At 40.7% G+C, this 18,243-nt stretch overlaps 1 long non-coding RNA gene, 2 other non-coding genes and 1 pseudogene across 3 annotated transcripts; all 4 read right to left on the minus strand.

Annotated features, from left to right (window-relative positions):
* Nucleotides 1-2,873: 2,873 nt before the first annotated feature.
* LOC103727636 lies at nucleotides 2,874-8,977 on the minus strand. The gene is made up of 3 exons (XR_606968.1): nucleotides 8,816-8,977; nucleotides 6,438-6,486; nucleotides 2,874-3,007 (listed from the first exon to the last, which is right to left on the minus strand). It is a non-coding gene; the product is annotated as an uncharacterized LOC103727636 (long non-coding RNA).
* Nucleotides 8,978-10,434: 1,457 nt separating this feature from the next.
* Nucleotides 10,435-10,506, minus strand: LOC115068859. The gene has a single exon (XR_003848219.1). It is a non-coding gene; the product is annotated as a small nucleolar RNA SNORD113/SNORD114 family (small nucleolar RNA).
* A 2,776-nt stretch (nucleotides 10,507-13,282) lies between these two features.
* Nucleotides 13,283-13,356, minus strand: LOC115068905. Its single transcript, XR_003848240.1, has one exon. It is a non-coding gene; the product is annotated as a small nucleolar RNA SNORD113/SNORD114 family (small nucleolar RNA).
* Nucleotides 13,357-16,338: 2,982 nt separating this feature from the next.
* LOC115068898 lies at nucleotides 16,339-16,415 on the minus strand (annotated as a pseudogene).
* Between the last annotated feature and the right edge of the window lie 1,828 nt (nucleotides 16,416-18,243).

Genomic DNA, 18,243 nt, shown 5'->3' on the forward strand with positions numbered 1-18,243 from the left:
GGGGTTTCAAATTTTGAAAGAGGCCTTTTGCAAAATATTTAGTACCAAATCCTAGTCTGATTGCCCATATCCTGTCCAAACTTCCTGGGGGAGTGAGATTTATCTAAGCAGGGAATAAAATCCTCATTCATGCCAGGCAATTTCAAGGATTAGGGTTACATATCTCCTAATGAGGCACAGGCAGGAGGCAAAGTGGAGCTGGAGGAGAGCAGGTAAGAGGCAGGAACTGTCCCCGTTCCCTGCATCAAGGACCTGGGCCAGGCACATAGTCTGCCCTCAGAATGGCTATACAATCATGTATTCTGCCCTCCCTCATCCTGAAATTCCCCCCAGCAATCTCTCTGCTCTGGCTCTCTGCCCTAAGTTCTGGCCTGGGCATTGAAGGCCAGAGGCCATCAGGTCTAAGCACCTCAGCCAAGGAACTTGAGATCTCCTTGGAATGGTAAACATCTACAGGTCATAACCAAGGAGATGTCTCAGAACACATGTCATATTCAAGGCAAAGTAATGGGGCAGAGTGTGGGGTGATACATCCTGGGGCAGGAGATGGGAGAAGTCATGGTACCACGGGGCCACGTGGAAAGCGGTGGAGAATGGGGCTTGGATAAGAGCTGTGCAAAGATACAGGGGCACACATGCACACAAACATGTAAGAGGGTTACCAAGTGGGAACCCAAACCAGGGAGAAGGTGGTGGGAGGTACAGTGGAGGGTAGGCCAGAGGAAGCATTAAGGGCATGGGTGAAGAACTTAGACTTGGTCCTGGAGCCTACGGAGCTGAGTGAGAACTATAGGGAACACAGAACTCTTGTGCAGATACTCTAGGAAGACTTCAGTGAGTATAGTGAGGGGACAGACTGGAGCCTGGCTAGGGATGACCCATCTCCAAACACAGGAGGGAGTCTGGGACAGGCACAGCAGCAGTGGCTGAGTTGATGAGGGTGGTGGTAATGGTGGTAACAATGATGCTATTTTTGGTGGTGGTAGTGATGATGGTGATGGTGGTGGCCATGATGGTGTGGGTGCTGTAGCTATAGGTGATGCCCGTGGTAGCTATTGGTGATGGCCATGGTGGTGTTACTACTGTTGGTAGGGGTAGTAGTCATGATGTTGATGGTGTTGTTACTGGTGGTGTTTGTCATCATGATGGTGGTGGTTATGGTGATACTGTTATTGGTGGTGGTGATGGTCATGATGATGATGGTGGTGGTGATCATGATCTTGTTGGCAGTCATGATGATGGTGGTGGTCATAATGGTGGTGGTGTTACTGGTGGTGGTTGTCATGATGATGGTGGTGATAGTCGTGATGGTGGAGGTTATGGTGGTACTGTTATTGGTAGTAATGATGGTCATGATGATGATAGTGGTGATTATGAATGGTATTGTTATTGGTCATGATGATGGTGGTGGTCATGATGGTGATGGTGTTTCTGTTGGTAGTCATGGTGGTGGTGGTGTTATTATTATAGATGGTCATGATGCTGGTGATGTTGTTATTGGTAATGGTCATGATGATGCTGTTGTTGTTACTGGACGTGGTCATCCAAATGATGTGGTGGCAGCTATGCTGGTAGTGGTGGTGGTGATGGTGATAGTGACCATGATGATGTGGGGGGGGCTTGGTGGTGGTAGTGGTATGGTTATTGGTGGTGGTGGTGGTCATGATATTTGTGGTGATGGTCATAATGACTGAAGTGGTAGTGACAGTAGTGATGGTCATGGTGGTGGTTGCCATGTTGCTGTTGGTGGCGGTAGTGACTGTCATGATGCTGTTGGGGTGGTGGTCATGACAACAATGGAGGCAACGGTTTGGATGGTGATGGTGATGGTGATGGTGATGGTATTGGTGGTGGAGGTAGTGTTTTTTGGTGGTGATGGTGGTGATAGTGGTGGTGATATTAATAGTGATGGTGGTGGTGACAGTGATGCCCTTTGAGGTGTCCAAGGGATAAGTGGCATTTCTTCCTATTTATTAGTATAACCTCTGGCACATAGAAAAGACCCAATAGTTTTAGTAAGTGAAAGAATGTATAAGTTGTTAATTCCCTAAATTTTCCAGATGCCTTAGGCCTAGGTAGCTACCAGGAGACAGAAAGAAGGCCCTGGCCTCAAAGCATTCATGACACTTTTGGAGAAATTGGTGGTTTACAATGAACAGGTAATCCAGGCTCTACTGGAGGCAAAACGGATGACAACAAAGGACAGGTTTACACAAGAGGCCATGGGAGCTGAGAGGGCAAGGTCTGTGATGGTGTGAGCGGCAGATGTAGGCCCAGAGCCCACTAAGGCTGCTTTGAATCTGTTCAATGCCATGTGCTATTCTTTTGCTATTTATCAAAGGAATTCTGGGAAATGAGCAGGAACTTAACTCTGGTCTCTTCTATGTATGTACACCCTTAAACCAAAGCTTTCAGTTCTAGCCAACCATCCTCAGTGCTTCCCTACCTCAACGTCACACCTGCCACACACATACACACACACACACACACACACACACACACACACACACACAATCTGAGTCTTCTCATAAGGGGCTAGATCTTGCCCAAATAGAAAACAATCAAACTAGAAAACTCAGAATTAGAGTGTGAGATGTGCAGAATTAGGGAGAGTCTACCTGAGCCGTGTGAAGTAGAAGGCCAACAGAGTGCACTGAGATCAAATCCTCATGAAGGGATGGATTGTTACTGAGTCCAAAGGGAGGATGCAGAACCAGGAGTGACAGTCGGAGTCCAGGGTCGGGAGTTAGCACGGTAAGGAGGGAAAGAAGAGAGGTCAGTGTCAGGCATATGGTATTGCTAGACACATATTTGCTTTAACAAATGGGAAGGGGGGAGAGGGAGGGAGAGAAGAAGGGAGAGATACATGGGTGAGGAATCATGGGTAAGTGCCTCATATAGAGGAAAGGTCATCAACATACTTTATTCATTGTCTCTTCGTGCCTAGTCTGGACGGGTCTCTCCCATTTGGCACTCTTCTTTGAACTTGGTTGAGCTCTCCCATTTTCTAGAATGTGAAAATTGGGCATTAACACAATAGTTTTTAAACAAGTGCAACGGAAATGATCAAATACAGCTAGCTACTTTGGGTGGAGAGAAAGAAGAATAGTATAGAACATTTTAGGCGTACCTCTTTTTTCCTGGGTACCATGGGACATATGGGACAAGTACCATGTGTCACTGAACACCCTGACAGCAAGCTCTTGTGGAAAGCATGAAAATATCGGGAAGGTGTCATTGTCCCCCTTAAGCTGAGGCTGGTTGTGGAAAGGTGCTTCTTGTTTAACCCAAAGCCCCATGGGAAGAAGCAAGAGGAATTGGGTTTGCTTGGAAAGGCAAGGCGTGTACCCACTCAGCAGAGGCATAAAAACAAGCCTGGGTTATTTTTGATCTCCTGTCTTGGCAGAGGTAAGGGTAGCTTTCGGGAAGACCCAGGGCTTCCATTCCATCATGCCAAGCCAGAGTTACCCAAGGCTGGGCCAGTGTCCCGGGCAGTCAGAACTGCCAGTATCCTGTCTCATCGTCTGGCACAGGAAGCCAGACCCTGGCGAGAATCTGGTCTTGTAGGGAGGATGCCACAGGCCATGTGACACACAGCACACCCCTCCAAAGAGCAGCTCCCAGACCATGCTGGTTCCACAAAAGCATATGTATTTTTAGTCATTCGCTCATTCATTCAGCAATAACTTACTGGGCGCCTACCAGGCTCTAGGCTAGGCAGGGGCTGGGATACAGAGAATTTGACCCAGTTCCTGGCCCTCAAGGCACTTCAATTTAGTGCTGACATGTAAACAAACACCCAAGATGGAGGAGGCAGGGAGCTCTGGCTCAAGCATTTACACCCTGCTGTGGAGTCAGGCTTGGCCACTCTCCTTGGAACAGTCACAGAAAGAGTGGCTGTGAGTTCATTCATGCATTGCCTCATGCCTGGACAGCTGACTCATTCACACCCAGTCATTCACTTCTTCACTCACTCATTCAGTTTTTACTTTCATTAATTTATTCATTCACCTTCTCATTCTTGAGTCATTCATTCATTCATTCATTCACGTGGATAAATGGTGACTCATTCCCTCATTGACTGAGTCAAACTCTGACTCATTAATTCACTATTCCTTCATTACTAATGAAGGTCTGTCAATCCATTCATTCATAAATACATTCAGGAATCCATTGACTCACTGATCTACCTTGCATTTGACTCATTAGCCCATTTGTCATTCATTCACTGACTTTGCTTTTCATCCCTCACTCATTCCATGCTAGCTTGCTTATGATTTACAAATCACCCCATCCACTCGCCTGCTCATCATGCATGCATTCACTTTTGGATGTAGTCCCTGAATGATGCCTTGTTGATCTCCATGTGTGCATAAGCCTTCATATTGTCATGAGTTCCTATCTTGCTTTCTCACGGAATCCTCCATTCACTCCTACTCATTGTACAAACATTTGTACAAGCATTGAGTTGGAACATTGGAGGGGTATCATTCCCAGTTTCACAGGCCTCAGGGCACAATCACCTGTCTCACAGAGCATCAAGAGGCTGAGTCCTCTCTTGGCATTTCTGGACAAGTTTATTTGACCTGCTATATTGTTATTTTTATAAGTCGATGTTCATCTAGTCATAGAGCTACTGAATGAAGCTCATATCATGAGCTCCATGTCTTATCAGATACATGGTCTGACAAGGATTAAAGTCAATAGCTATTAGATAGGAAAGAATAACTTATTATCAATTATTTTACCGTTCTCAGATACAAAGTGCCAGAAAATTAAAGACAAAGAATACCAGAGACTCTTATCAAACCTGAAAAAGTTAACTAGAATTTGTGCCTGAGATATAGAAAAATAATTCATAGAACTATCATGTGAAAATAACCAAAGTACCTTAGTAGTACACACAGCGGCACTGAGACCATGATCTACTGAAACATAGACACAAGAGATTAAGTTTTTATTTTTAAGGGATGTCAGTGAAGAACTGTAATCACTTATTTTATTTTATTTTATATTTTATTTTATTTTATTATTTATTTTAAGAGATGAGTCTCCCTATGCAGCCTTGACTGACCCTCAACTCACTATGTAGACCAGGCTGACTTAGAAGTCACAGAGATCCACCTGCCTCTGCCTCCCAAGTGCTGGGATTAAAGACGTGCGCTGCCACACCCAGAAATCATTATAAGTCTGATCTCAAAACACATTGAATCACTAGCGCACAACTTATCCACTTCTCATTTACTTTTAAAAAGGCTGAGTTACTAAATAATGCTAACAACAATTCCAGAAACTCACCAAAATATAAGAAAAAAGAATTGAGCATTTTAACATGTGTTTTGGGCTTTTTTATATACAAAGATAACGAATGAAAATTTTTTTGGTTAAATGGGTTTATGGGAAGCAAAATTGAGTTTATTTTAATTCTTGTTTTATGACAAATGCTCTCACTAGAACCATTTGGTCATTTAAATTTTCTGTGTATGAATTTTTTCTTATTAATTTAGCCACTCATTTTTAGAAATAAAGTCAACAAAAAGGACTCCACAGCCAAACAAAAGGGAATATTTACTTTCTAAGTTATCCTACAGACTCCGTTAGAAGAGTGAAATACTTGTCCTAAGTTAAACAAGTTCCTTTTCCACGATGTAATCTTACAACTGATGATGACTGACATTGAGCTTCCCAGCATTTTTCCTTGCTTGTTTTTATTTTATTTTATTTATTATTTATTATTTTATGTGAATGAGTGTATTGTCTGCATATGTGTAAGTGCACCTGTGTCATCTAATGCCTGAGGAGGTCAGAAGGAGGTGTCAAATTCCCCTGGAACTGGAGTTAAGAATGGTTGTTAGCCACCATGTGGGTGCTGGCAATCAAACCTAGGTCCTCTGCAAGGGCAGCCAGTGCTCTTAACCACTGAGCTATCTCGCCAGTCTCCAAGTACTTGTTATTTGTAAAGAAATAATAAAACCCAAAAGAAATCTCCATGAACACACTCTATGCCTACTACTAGAATTTGTGGTATCCCTGCTCTAGAATGTCATCCAAGCCTACACATGAAGGAGAAAAGCAGATTAATAAAATGGTTAGTGCACTTTCTGGAAGCATCTAGGTGGAGTCAGGCAGAGGCTGAAGTCCTGTGACTAGAATGCTAAGGATTCCTTGGTATCTGATTTATCATTATTCATATTTTATGTCATATGCATAATTCATTGCTAATTATTGATATTCACCTATTGTTTAATTCATTCCTCAAATGGACTTCATTGGAGCAAACAAATTACTTATGGCTTCTCAGGACACTCTTACCACCATTGTGTGTGTGTGTGTGTGTGTGTAGGGTTTTCTTTGTGTGATAGCATAATGTCATTTTAAAACATAGATGTCTGCAAGAAAAAGATCAACCAAGAACAGGAACTTAATCTGTTACTCACCCTGATCTAGACGGCCCTTGGTCACATAATGGATGCTCCAGAATTCATCCTGAAGAAATGATCAAAACATTAATGTGTAGTCATCCTGAAGGGGTACAAAGTAGATACCAAGAAGCGTGACACAGCCACACTGTCAATCCATGCTTTGCATGAAGTCATTTAATTAACCTTCATTAGTTTAACTTTTTTTCCCATAATGAATTAAATACCAGGGAATGGTTAGAAAACTCTAATGGACTAAGGCATTTCACAATTGAATTAATAATTCTTGCTTATGGATCCTTAAAGTTCATCCGTGTTTTGACATGAGTTTATTTATTGACATATTCATTAATTCAGTCACTATGTAAAATCAACATCAATGAGCCTCACAATCTTTAAAGGCAGATTTTTTAACTTTTCCTGAAGTCATTCCCACTACGTTATGCCACTAATTCTTAAAAATAATAAAATATTTTATTTATTATTTTTATTTTATGTGTATGAGTGTATTGCCTGCATGTATGTGAGTGCACCCGTGTCATGCAATGCCGCAGAGGTCAGAAGAGGGCTTTGGATTCCCCTGGAACTGGAGTTAAGGACGGTTCGTAGCCGCCATCTGGATGCTGGGAATCGAACCAGGGTCCCCTGCAAGAGCTGTCAGTGCCCTTAACTGCTGAGCCATCTCTCCAGCCCCGTAAAAATTCATTTTAAGAACGTAATCTCAGAAGCGGGTTGAATCATAACTATTATCTATGAAATCTAGATTTAAATATGTAAATGACAAGAAGCAGAGGGTCTACTTTGAAGCAGAGGAAAAGGGGATCAGTAAGGGGAGTAAGACAAGAGAGGTCTGGGGGTGTGAATGGAAACAAGTACAATGCTACACATGTATGAAAATACAATGAAACCCATTGTTTCCATGACACACATGCTAACAGTTATAATGCGGGCCACTCTGTTCATCTTTACTCACTTCAACATTTTGTTTACTGGCTCTCATTAATTCCTTTCTAGTCAAACAATCTAAACACAAGATCCATAAAGATCTCCAGGATCTCTCTACAGAGTCTCCCAACAGAGAGATAAGCTCCCTGTTGTGCTGAAACTCCATATTCCACAACTCCTCTCTACCTCCGCCATCATCATTGGCTCAATGTGGTCCTAATGTTCTTCATTTATGTCTACGTGGTTTGATTGATGAATTCATCAGGTCACTAAGAAAAATCCCAGAAGGCTCACAAAAACTTGAGCATTGCTAACACGTTCCTATATAACTATTATGCATAGCAATACATTTCTGTTGTACATGCACATTAATTGGTAGAATGCTTTATATTAAGCCCATTTTTAAAGTTGGGTCAAAGTTGCTCTTTTAAGTGATTATATTTCATACTTTTTTTGTAGCCCCAGCTGGCCTAGAACTTGCTCTATAGACCAGACCAGCCTTGACTTTACAGAGATCTGCCTGCCTCTGCCTCCCCCGTGCTGGGATTAAAGCCAGCACGTGCCACCAGGTCCAGCTTTATTTTCAAACTTTTGAAATAATACTGTGAATGGCTTTTTTTTAACTGAGAAGGTAATTCTGAGTATTATTGGTCACATGTGTCTTCACACTCATAACAGAAGGATATAACCACAGAAAAGTACTATGTCTCTGCAACTGTGTTCATTCTCAGTAGAATAAAGCAGAGGTCATTAGCTAGAGGGAGGCATCATTTGCACTCATCAGTCTTTGCCTTCCATCTTTCATTTACTTTGGGATGCCACCTATTTTATTTTCTCGTCTATAAACAAACAGACATTGTAGAAACTGACACAAACACTGCGATTGATCTTCTGTCAAAGAACGAGCCACCTATGTGCCCTGTTTCCTGTATCAATACACAGAAATCTTTTCTTTCCTTGAAAAATATTTTTTCTTTTTCTTTTAATTTTGTGGGGTTTTTGTGTGTGATTTTTGTCTTTGTACTTGGATAGTACTTATCCCTGTTCAACCGTATTTATTTGGTTACTGATTCTTTCATTGATCTAACTGCAGTAGTAGATAGCAAATGTATTTTAACAAAGGCAAAAATGAGGCTCTCCTGTCTTCCTGATCCCTGTCTATAGTGTCCCCTCAAAAAAAAAAAAAAAAGAGAAAGAACCATTATTTCTTCTGTGGTGAAACTGCTCCAGAACGGACCCCATCATCTCTCAGATGCCACAGCAGCCCTGCTTGACCAGGGTTAGCACCCGTCTCTCCATTCACTGTTATATGATTGCCTGCTTAACTTTTCATGTGTTTGTTTTGTGTCCATTCCAGTAGCCACTGGCCCGCATATGTCCTTCTGCCATTAAATATGACATTGGATAATAGTATTACATAAACATCATACTTTAATAGAGTAAAAACTCACCTTGGTCTCCGGGTCCAAAGGAGGGAAGCTCCTTCCATCAACTGAGGTTGCCAGAAACCAAGACAAAGAAAATGGCATTTTTTCCTCTCCAGTAAATCTTGTTTTTCAGCTTTTATTAACAATAATTGCTTAACTATCGTTAATTGAAGGTTTATTTTTTTCCATTTTCTGTTAAGAAAAAAATTAAAATATTTCAATTCCCTCTTGACCCCAAAGTAGAATATTGTCTGTAATTTATCTTATGGGTGTCATCATTAGCCAAACAGGTGGCAAGTATGTAAAGGCACATGGATTCCAAAATCCCTTCACTGTATATTTAAGACATTAATATTGATCTTTGCTTCTCACCTCTGTCTACTCAATCACAGACAGTCATTTATACAAAGCATGTATTTATTTGATCATCTCTTTTTAAAAATATTTTATTTATAGGTTTTTATTTTATGTGTGTACTGCCTGTATGTATGTAAGTGAACCCATGTAGTGTTATGCCCACAGAGGACAGAAGTGGGTGTCAGATCCCTGGAACTGGAGTTATGGACAGTTGCTAGCCGCCGTATGAGTGCTGGGATTCGAACCCAGGTTTTCTGTAAGAACAGCCAGTGTTCCTAACCACTGACCCATCTCTCTAGCCCCTTAATTATCTCTTAAATAATTTCAAACTTGGCAATGACCTTAAACATACATATTATCTATACTTTATAGACAATATAAATTATTGTATTATTTGATCTAAGCCATATTTCTTGTTCATCGTGTATTTTTTTTTTACAAAGACGAATTCCAGCACCCACATGGCAGCTAGCAACTGTCTATAACTCCAGTTACAGGGGATCTGACAGCCTCGTCTGTCCTACGTGGGCATTGCATGACATGGGTGCACTTACCGACATGCAGGCAATACACGCATACACATAAAAATAATAAATAAAATATTAAAAAACAAGGCTTTGTATATTTATTGTATAAAAGTTGAATGATTGTCTTTTCTATATTGAATGTATTTCAGTCATGTATTACTTTATAATTGGATAATATTTCATCCAATTCACCTTTATTTGTACATTTATTGATTCTCACATTGATCCAATTATAAGAATAACAGGAAATTCACATACACAATCACCCAAGTCAGCTCTGCCTCATGGTGACATCTATTGATACAACCATTTGAGATGGGAAAATTGGACTTTATGAAGGACCTCAGTGTCTCAGAGACATAGTCGTCATTCATAAACATATCCAACACCAGCGGTCGCCATCGATCCAGGATTGGCCCCATTTTTCTGCACTAATTTCTACATTGTGAACATCGATGTGTTTCTAATTTGCTATTTCATATTAACTTCATTTTTGTTACTGGCCTAGTGTGGTTATATTTCACACATTTTAGTAATGCAGTGAATAATCTTTAACAAACTATCTAAACGACAAGAAGAACTTTGACTAGAACTCACATTTGTCCCAAGCTCGAACACAGAGATGCAACTGATGGGCTGGTGACTGTGGAAGACAGACAGGTTCCCCAGGGAGCACCCATTCTAGAAACGCAGAGCAAAGCAGAAGACAAAAACGACACACTCCGCCACCATCCCTGACATACCCACCCATCCTTCCTACGGGATATCAGAGTTCCAGACATGTATTCATCATGTATGACTCATACGCCACTGGTGGTCATCATCCATCCAAGACTGGTTCTCTGTCTAATTATTTCTACTTTCCATGCTAATTCACTAGTTATAATTCCCATGATTAACAATACCCCCCAAAAGAATCTTAATTTTTTAGCCCAAAGAGTCTTATTGTTCTTAATCTGTATATTGACTAACATTGATAGGACTTTGACATTAACTCATATTTCAAATTTATCATATTTTCCATTTTATTTTTTCATATAATTCATATTTCAATTTTGTATTTACATTAGGAATGGAAAGTTGTATGCAGCTGCCATCTCAAACACTGGTATTCAGCTGGTCATTGTTAACCACATTATACACTTTTAAAATGCTGCACTAAATCAAGACGAGAGCTTCTGTAACTCTGCTGCTCTCACTGTCCTCGGCAGGGAGCGAACAGAGCTCTTGCCCTTGCAGGAACCTCCCCTCACACAGAATGGCCATCCTGACTGGAAGGCAGAGCGTGGAGACCTTCCCACCGCCTGTCCTGGCCTCACGGCTCTCATTGGTTATCATTTCGTGTACAATTCTCTCATCTAACCATTTTGTTTAATTCTGACAATACCATGACCGATTGATCCTTGAGCTGGTACAAGCATAGCAATGATTCGAGGATGCACAATGGTCACACCAGGGTCTTTGCATGTGTCTGACATGTCTATAGGGCCGTATCTGTCAGAGAAAGGGCCCCACTTTTCCTTTCCATTGGACTACGAGAGTTCCACACACGTTTTGCTCACCAGTGACACACACCAGCCATTTCCCTAATGTCACCACGCTTATTTAAATGGTTAAGACAGGGTTATTTATTCTGTACCCAGATCAGCCTAGATCTTGTGGTAAGCCTCCTGCCTCAGCTTCCCAAATATGCTGCATATGTGTACGTGGGTGGGTACACATAAATATGTGTGTCTGTGTGTGATGTATGTATGCATGCATGTGTGTATGTATATGCATGTTTGTATGTGTGTGTATCTATATGTATGTATCTGTGTATACACATATGGTGTGTGGTACATATGCATGTTTGAATATATGTGTGTGCTATGTATATGTGTGTACTTGTATGTCTATGGGTGTGTACTGTGTGTCTGTAAATGTATGTGCATATGTGTGTATGGTGTGTACATATATATGTATATGTGTATATGTGTGCAATGTATGCACTTATGTGTCTGTGTTATGAGTGTATGTGTGTGGTGTGTATATGCAGGTATATGTGTGTATGCTTGTGTGGTGTGTATAAATGTATGTGTCTATATGTTTGAGTGTATTTGTCAGTGTGATGTGTGCATGCATATGTGTTTGAGTGTGATGTATGTATGTATATATGTGTATGTGTGTGCATGAATGTGCCTCTGGTGTGCACATGTGTGTCTACAACATGAAAGTTACAGAGACCTTGAAAATGGAGGACGAGTTCTAAGTGGGGGTAGACAAAGAAAGCCATGGAGCACACACTTGATGAAAGCAGGTGTGTGTGTGTGTGTGTGTGTGTGTGTGTGTGTGTGTGAAGATGGGAGACCAGAAAGAGGGTAAATTAGTGGAGAGGAAATATGAAGATAGACACGGGTAACAATGCCGTGAGGAGACACTGCTCCCAGCATGTAACTGGAAATATAAAAATAAAGTGAGTTTTGGAGCCTGTGATTATAAATATTGATTTTAAAAACGTATCAAATACCATTTTCAAAAAGGGACTCGAACAGCGCCAACTTACGCACGTTTGTTCTGGGCTCTAACAGTAGGCCGCAGCACTGGGCTCCTGACACTGGACGGTTGCCTCAGACCTCAAGTGTCCATTCCTAGGAGAGAGGAGAGGAGACAGAAAGAAAAGACCCTTCCCTGGCCTCGGCTGGCCTCGGCTGGCCTCGGCGCTCCATTAGTGCAGTCAGTGCGTACAGGCTTGTGCTTCCTTTTCTCAGGCATGGGATATATGTATGTAAACTACACTGACCCCGGACGTGAATGTGGTTTCTATTTTACACTGACTACATCATCCTTAGATAAATTTTAACGGTTGCTCATTTATTCTCTCTGAACTCCATGTTTGCAATACAAAATACTATTTCTTGCTTCATCATAAGCGTTTCTTTAGGTGCTGCTCTGCCGTCTCCTGTTGACTGATTTCCAATTCTACTGATCAATTTATTCAGGATCCAGTTATAATAATAGAACAAGATGCAGTAATACAGAGTCCAACCTCTTTAGTGGGTCTCAGGCTCGAGACCAACACCTACCATCTCCAGTGGTTTGCTCCCGTGGCTGTCGCTGAGCCACAGTTGCATTCAGTGGTTTGTTTTTGTGGTCACCATCAAGCGACAATTGGGCCCATTTTTTTCCCCTGTAATTTCAATACTGCCTTTGGACCAAGTCATTACTTAACTAATCATAATTGAAAATTTTATTATTCACAAAATTCCAGAAATAGTCCAGATGTATAGAGAATCATCTCCTTTAATACTTAATCTCAGCATTTTAATATAGTAAATCACATTAATTCCATATGTGCCGCTGAGTATATGTGGCTAAAGTGATTAAGATTCAATCATTTTGAATAATAAAGTCAGTAACTTTCAACAAACCATATAAACCGCATGAATGACTGGCACTCACATTGGTCAGGAGTTCTGACACACAGAGGGGAGTGGTGGGCTGGTGGTAACAGGAGATGCAGAAATCCTCCCCACCCCCTGGGAGTGCCCAGTCTGAGGAGCAAAGAGCAAGCATAGGGTTAAAACCAAGTCTCCTCCAATGCTCCTGGCTTATCCACTTATCTTTTGTGTTGGACCTCAGAGTTTCAGATACACATCCTTCATCATCTGGGACTCACACCTTGGAGATGTCATCACTGGGTCAGGAGGGATTCCATCTCCCACATTATTATCCATGATCTTTGCTGTCTAACCCATTAGTGCACCAGTGATGTTGTAAACGCCTCACGTAACACAAACAGCAGACACATGGCTCTCTGATCTGTGTTTAGAATGTTGCTCACACCCGTATATACATAGATATTATTAACAGTCTGCAAATTTTAGACACACATTACCCAGTTTTCAAATCCATCTTCATCACAAACTGACAATGTGACAGAGAGTCATATGTGATTATATTTCATACTTTAAAAAAAAAACAGTGAATTCCACTAAAACCACCCAAACCAAGACAAGAGTCATGGCTGTTTCTCACACTGACTGACCTTTCTTACAGGTCTGGACCATGAGGAATTCTGCCAACAGCTCACAGAGGTTCACTGGGAGGGAAGGGAGCAAATGAGACGATAAAACATATTTTAATAGATCATTTCATCTTTGATTTACAGACCGACTTATATAACTATCAACTACATAATGTAAGTTAACAGTTAAGTAAGCAAGCAAATTCAGCACATCCAAACACCCAGAACATGAACATGGATGTAAGTGATTATACTGTATCCAGAATCCACATTCAAAGAGAGAAGAGTAAGACGTTCCTTAGTGTCAAAATGTACTTAGGTGTTTCATAATGAATAAATAGTGTTCATGAACCACCGTATATTTTGCAATTGAAAAATACACTACCAATTGACTGATTGATTGATTGATTGGTGGATGGATTGATTTCTGATTGATGCTCTCATTCATGTAATTATGTTAGAAGCCAAAATCATGGACATACAGACCAGCCTTTCAATTTTGAATGTTGCTAAATTTTTATAGAGGATGCATTCTACCAAGAAAATAGATTCTGTTACTTTTGTGCTGGGTTTAAAAGTTCTGACATAGTTCGTTCATAATTCAAAGTCATTCTACACCGCCCATCACAGGTCCCTGGTTGACCCTAATTTTCATGACTGTGTATTTGATTAACTCATTTACTTTTGTCTTAGGACAAAATAAACATAAACATCTGTTCGTAAACTATGGCTCCCATTCATCAACTGTGTGGCATGATCAATTAAGCATAATGACTCACAGTTTTATTCTTAGGCCATAGAGCAGTTTTTTCTTTAATTGTTATGGCTGAGTGGTATTCCATTTTTCACACATACCACATTTTCTTTATCCACCCTCCAGCTGATTGAAACTTAAGATGGTAATTCTCTGTGACCACAGAAGATCGCTGTGCCCACCACGTGGGTCTGTAGGAGTCTCTAACATACTGAATCGCTTCCTTTCCTCGGATGTTTGGCTCATAAGATGGCTCTGTTTTCAATTTTTTGAGGGCCTCAAACCATTTCCAAAATGGTTATCCTAATTTACATCCCCACCTCTGTTTAGCAGGGCTCCCTCTTAGTCCTTTCCTCTTCTTATTACATGTGTCATTCTTATCCTAGCCGACTTTATCAAAATGAGTATTTGCCCAATTATTTGTAATATGAATTATTATATAAGTATAGTACATAATGCATATTAGCAACGCAAATAGTAATTTAAATATAATATAAATTAGCATCTCAGGCCGTTTTTACATCTTTTGTGATAAATGTTTATGTAAAATTATTGTTTATTTTTATTAAGCCAAGTAATTTCTTTTCTGTTATGAGTTTTATGAATTTTTCATATATTTTAGGTATAATTGCCTTGTCAGATACTACTCATCCCTAAAGGTGAGTGGAGCGAACGTATCTGATGATTTGCAACACCAAGAACAGTAGTGGACAATAGGCCAACGGCAGCCAAAAGCTACGTATGGAATATATCAAAGGCACAAAACAAATAGGAATGTTTAAAGCATAAGGAACTGATCACAGACACAGATGTGCTCACTTAACTTATGCAACGTAGGCACAGACTGACTCGCTACATCAAAGCCGACTAATATATTTATCAACAAGATACGAAATAAAAAAGAAAATACTATGACCTAAGTCTAAGTTCATTTCTGTTCTTTGCTTTTCCAATAAAAACAATCAATAAATACTTATTTTATAGACTTTACCTAGAAGTAACTACAGTGACTATCTGCAATCATGTGTCCTAAGGAAGATAAGAAGTTTGGCTGTTAATCACAGTGAGCTGTGATCCAACACAATGACATCACCTAAAGTCTCCATCGAAGCAAAATTCCACCAGCATTTTGGTCCATTTGTCCTAAAGAGTACAGAGAAGAGAAGGGAATGGAAACATTGAGACAGTCTGTCCCACCGACCTAGGGTTCACACATCTCACTGGCATAGATTTGTAGGTTTTCAAGTACAATAATTCTTTTGGCATTTTCTCTGAATAAAGTAGACTTTAGAACTGCGATCAAAAAGAACAAAGACTCATGATTTTCTACACTGATTTACTCCATCTGGTCAATTTCTTCCTTCCTTCCTTCCTTCCTTCCTTCCTTCCTTCCTTCCTTCCCCCTTGCTGGAGTACCTCCTCTCTTTTCCTCCCCTGCCCCACCCATCTCCCTCCCTCCTTCTCTCCCTCCCTTCCTTCCTTTCGTTTTGAGACAGGGTTTCCCTGTAGCTCCAGAACCCACTAGGTAGACCAGCTTGGCCTCGAACTCACAGAGATCCACCTGCCTCTGCCTCCCATGTGCTTGGATTAAAGGCGTGTGCCACCACACCTGGCCCAATTTTTTTTTAATTACATAATTTTTTTAATTTTTTGAGAATTTTATACTTATCTTCTCCAAATTCTTACCACATATTGTCAAGTATCTACTACCTGTCTTCCACACTAGATGGTTTGGTGGTCATCTTTGACTTGACTCATCACTATTTTATATATCTATTACGCTGTCTTGATTACTTTACAGTCATGTTGAGTGCATGAACAGAAATATCACGAATGAGATACTTCTATACCCTGACATTCATCCATAGGACACCATCAAAGGTGGGCCAGATGAGATTACTTCCTGTTTGACCTCAGATTTCTGGATACTTGTTGATTTCTGAGAATGACTCAGACATGCCACCAGATCTCATCATCAGTCTCTGATTGGCCCCTTTCTCTGTTGCTACCTAGATTGGTTTATTGATTACTTAATGCGGAAAGCACATAGATCACACAATACATGAATACTGTGCATTAAGATCCCCAACATCCCCGTACAGACTTAATTAGCCAGAGAGGAAATCTCTTGACAGTTGTCAACAGGATTTCATTTAGGGCACAGTCTATATACTGATTCTAAGACTGGCATTGAGACCAAGTTGCTATGACCTCAGTGATTTCACACTATTTATTAGTAGCTGCAACGACAAAGATGAAGGTGCTGTTACTCACGTCTGTTCCAGGCTCTACGCAGAAATGAAAGCCACAGGCTGGGGACAACGGAGGCTCATGTTAGTCCTCAAGAAGGTGCTCCTTCTGCAGAGTACAGAGCACACATAAGATTTTTGAAGGTATTATAACGTTAGTATTTGATAATTACCTTTCATTGGGTTGTTCATGCAAGGTTTCATAAATTAGAAAATATTTTATTACATCCTTATAAAATGAACATCTTCAAATTTTCCACTAGCCAAGAAAGTAGATATTATTTGTAATTTATACTATCTTATTCTTAGACAAAAAAATCTAACAGCTACATGTTATCAGTTCTCTTTGGGCTTCATGTTTTCAAATGCCAACATATTTTGCTGACTGTTCATGGATTTATACAATTGAACAATGCTTCACCCTCTTATCTTTACGTTCATTCATTTCTATGACTATGTTCACTGCTTCACTGGTTCAATGATTGGTTGACGTCCACGCAGTTACAATAGCAGCATGAAACACATGGGCGTGGAGAGGAGATCTGCCTTGGGATGGACCTCAGGGCCAGGGACATAAGCGCCATCCTGAGTTAGTGCCACCGTTTTGCTCATCACTGCCCCAGGTTGGCCCTATTTTTATTTATGCGTTCACTTCTAAATGGTCTCTTGATTTAAGCATTTATTCACTAGCAACAATTCAAAACCTTATTGTTCTACAGAGAGAGACAGAGAGAGAGAGAGAGAGAGAGAGAGAGAGAGAGAGACTTGAAGTTCCTCCACTGTCCATTAAAAGCCCAGTTCAACAGACAGTTGCATGTTCAGTCCATTTGTGTTGTTGGTTACGTGTGTCCTAACACAATCATACTTCACATTTGAAATTTTTCCTACATTTATGTATCTGTGTGTGATCTAGCATTCTACGGCACATGCATGGTAGCCAGAGAAAAGTTCTGGGACTTTGTTTTCTCTTTTTATCATGTGGGTGCTGGGGACTGAGCACATGGGTCAATCGTAACAGGATGTGCCTTAAATCACTGTGACATCTCATTTGCCACATATTTCATGTTTTAAATTTTATTTATTTATGAGTATTTTGCCTGCCTCTGTGTGTGTGTGTGTCTGTGAGTGTGTGTATGTGTGTCTGTGTATGTGTATGTATGTACCATGAGTGTGTCAGATATCTCCAGAAGTCAGAAGAAGGTCTCATATACCTTGAAATGGAAACTACGGACATTGTGAGCCAAGATATGGTGCTAGGGACCGACCCAGCTCATCCTCAGGAGCACCAAGACATGGTGCTAGGGACCGACCCAGCTCATCCTCAGGAACACCAAGTGCTCTGAACCACTAAGAAATCTCTCCAAACCCCATATTTCACACGTTTAAAATTATTTATTCATATTTTGTGTATATGAGTGCTTTGCCTGCATATATGTAAGTACACCCATGTGTTCAATGCTCAGGAGAGGGAGGGTGTCAGATCCCTGGAACTGGAGTTCCAGGTGATTGTGAGCAGTCACATGGGTGCTGGAAATCGAACCCAGGCCTTCTCTAAGAGCCTG

The sequence above is a fragment of the Nannospalax galili genome, unplaced genomic scaffold (assembly GCF_000622305.1).
Source record: "Nannospalax galili isolate Female #2095 unplaced genomic scaffold, S.galili_v1.0 scaffold188, whole genome shotgun sequence".
NCBI lineage: Eukaryota > Metazoa > Chordata > Mammalia > Rodentia > Spalacidae > Nannospalax > Nannospalax galili.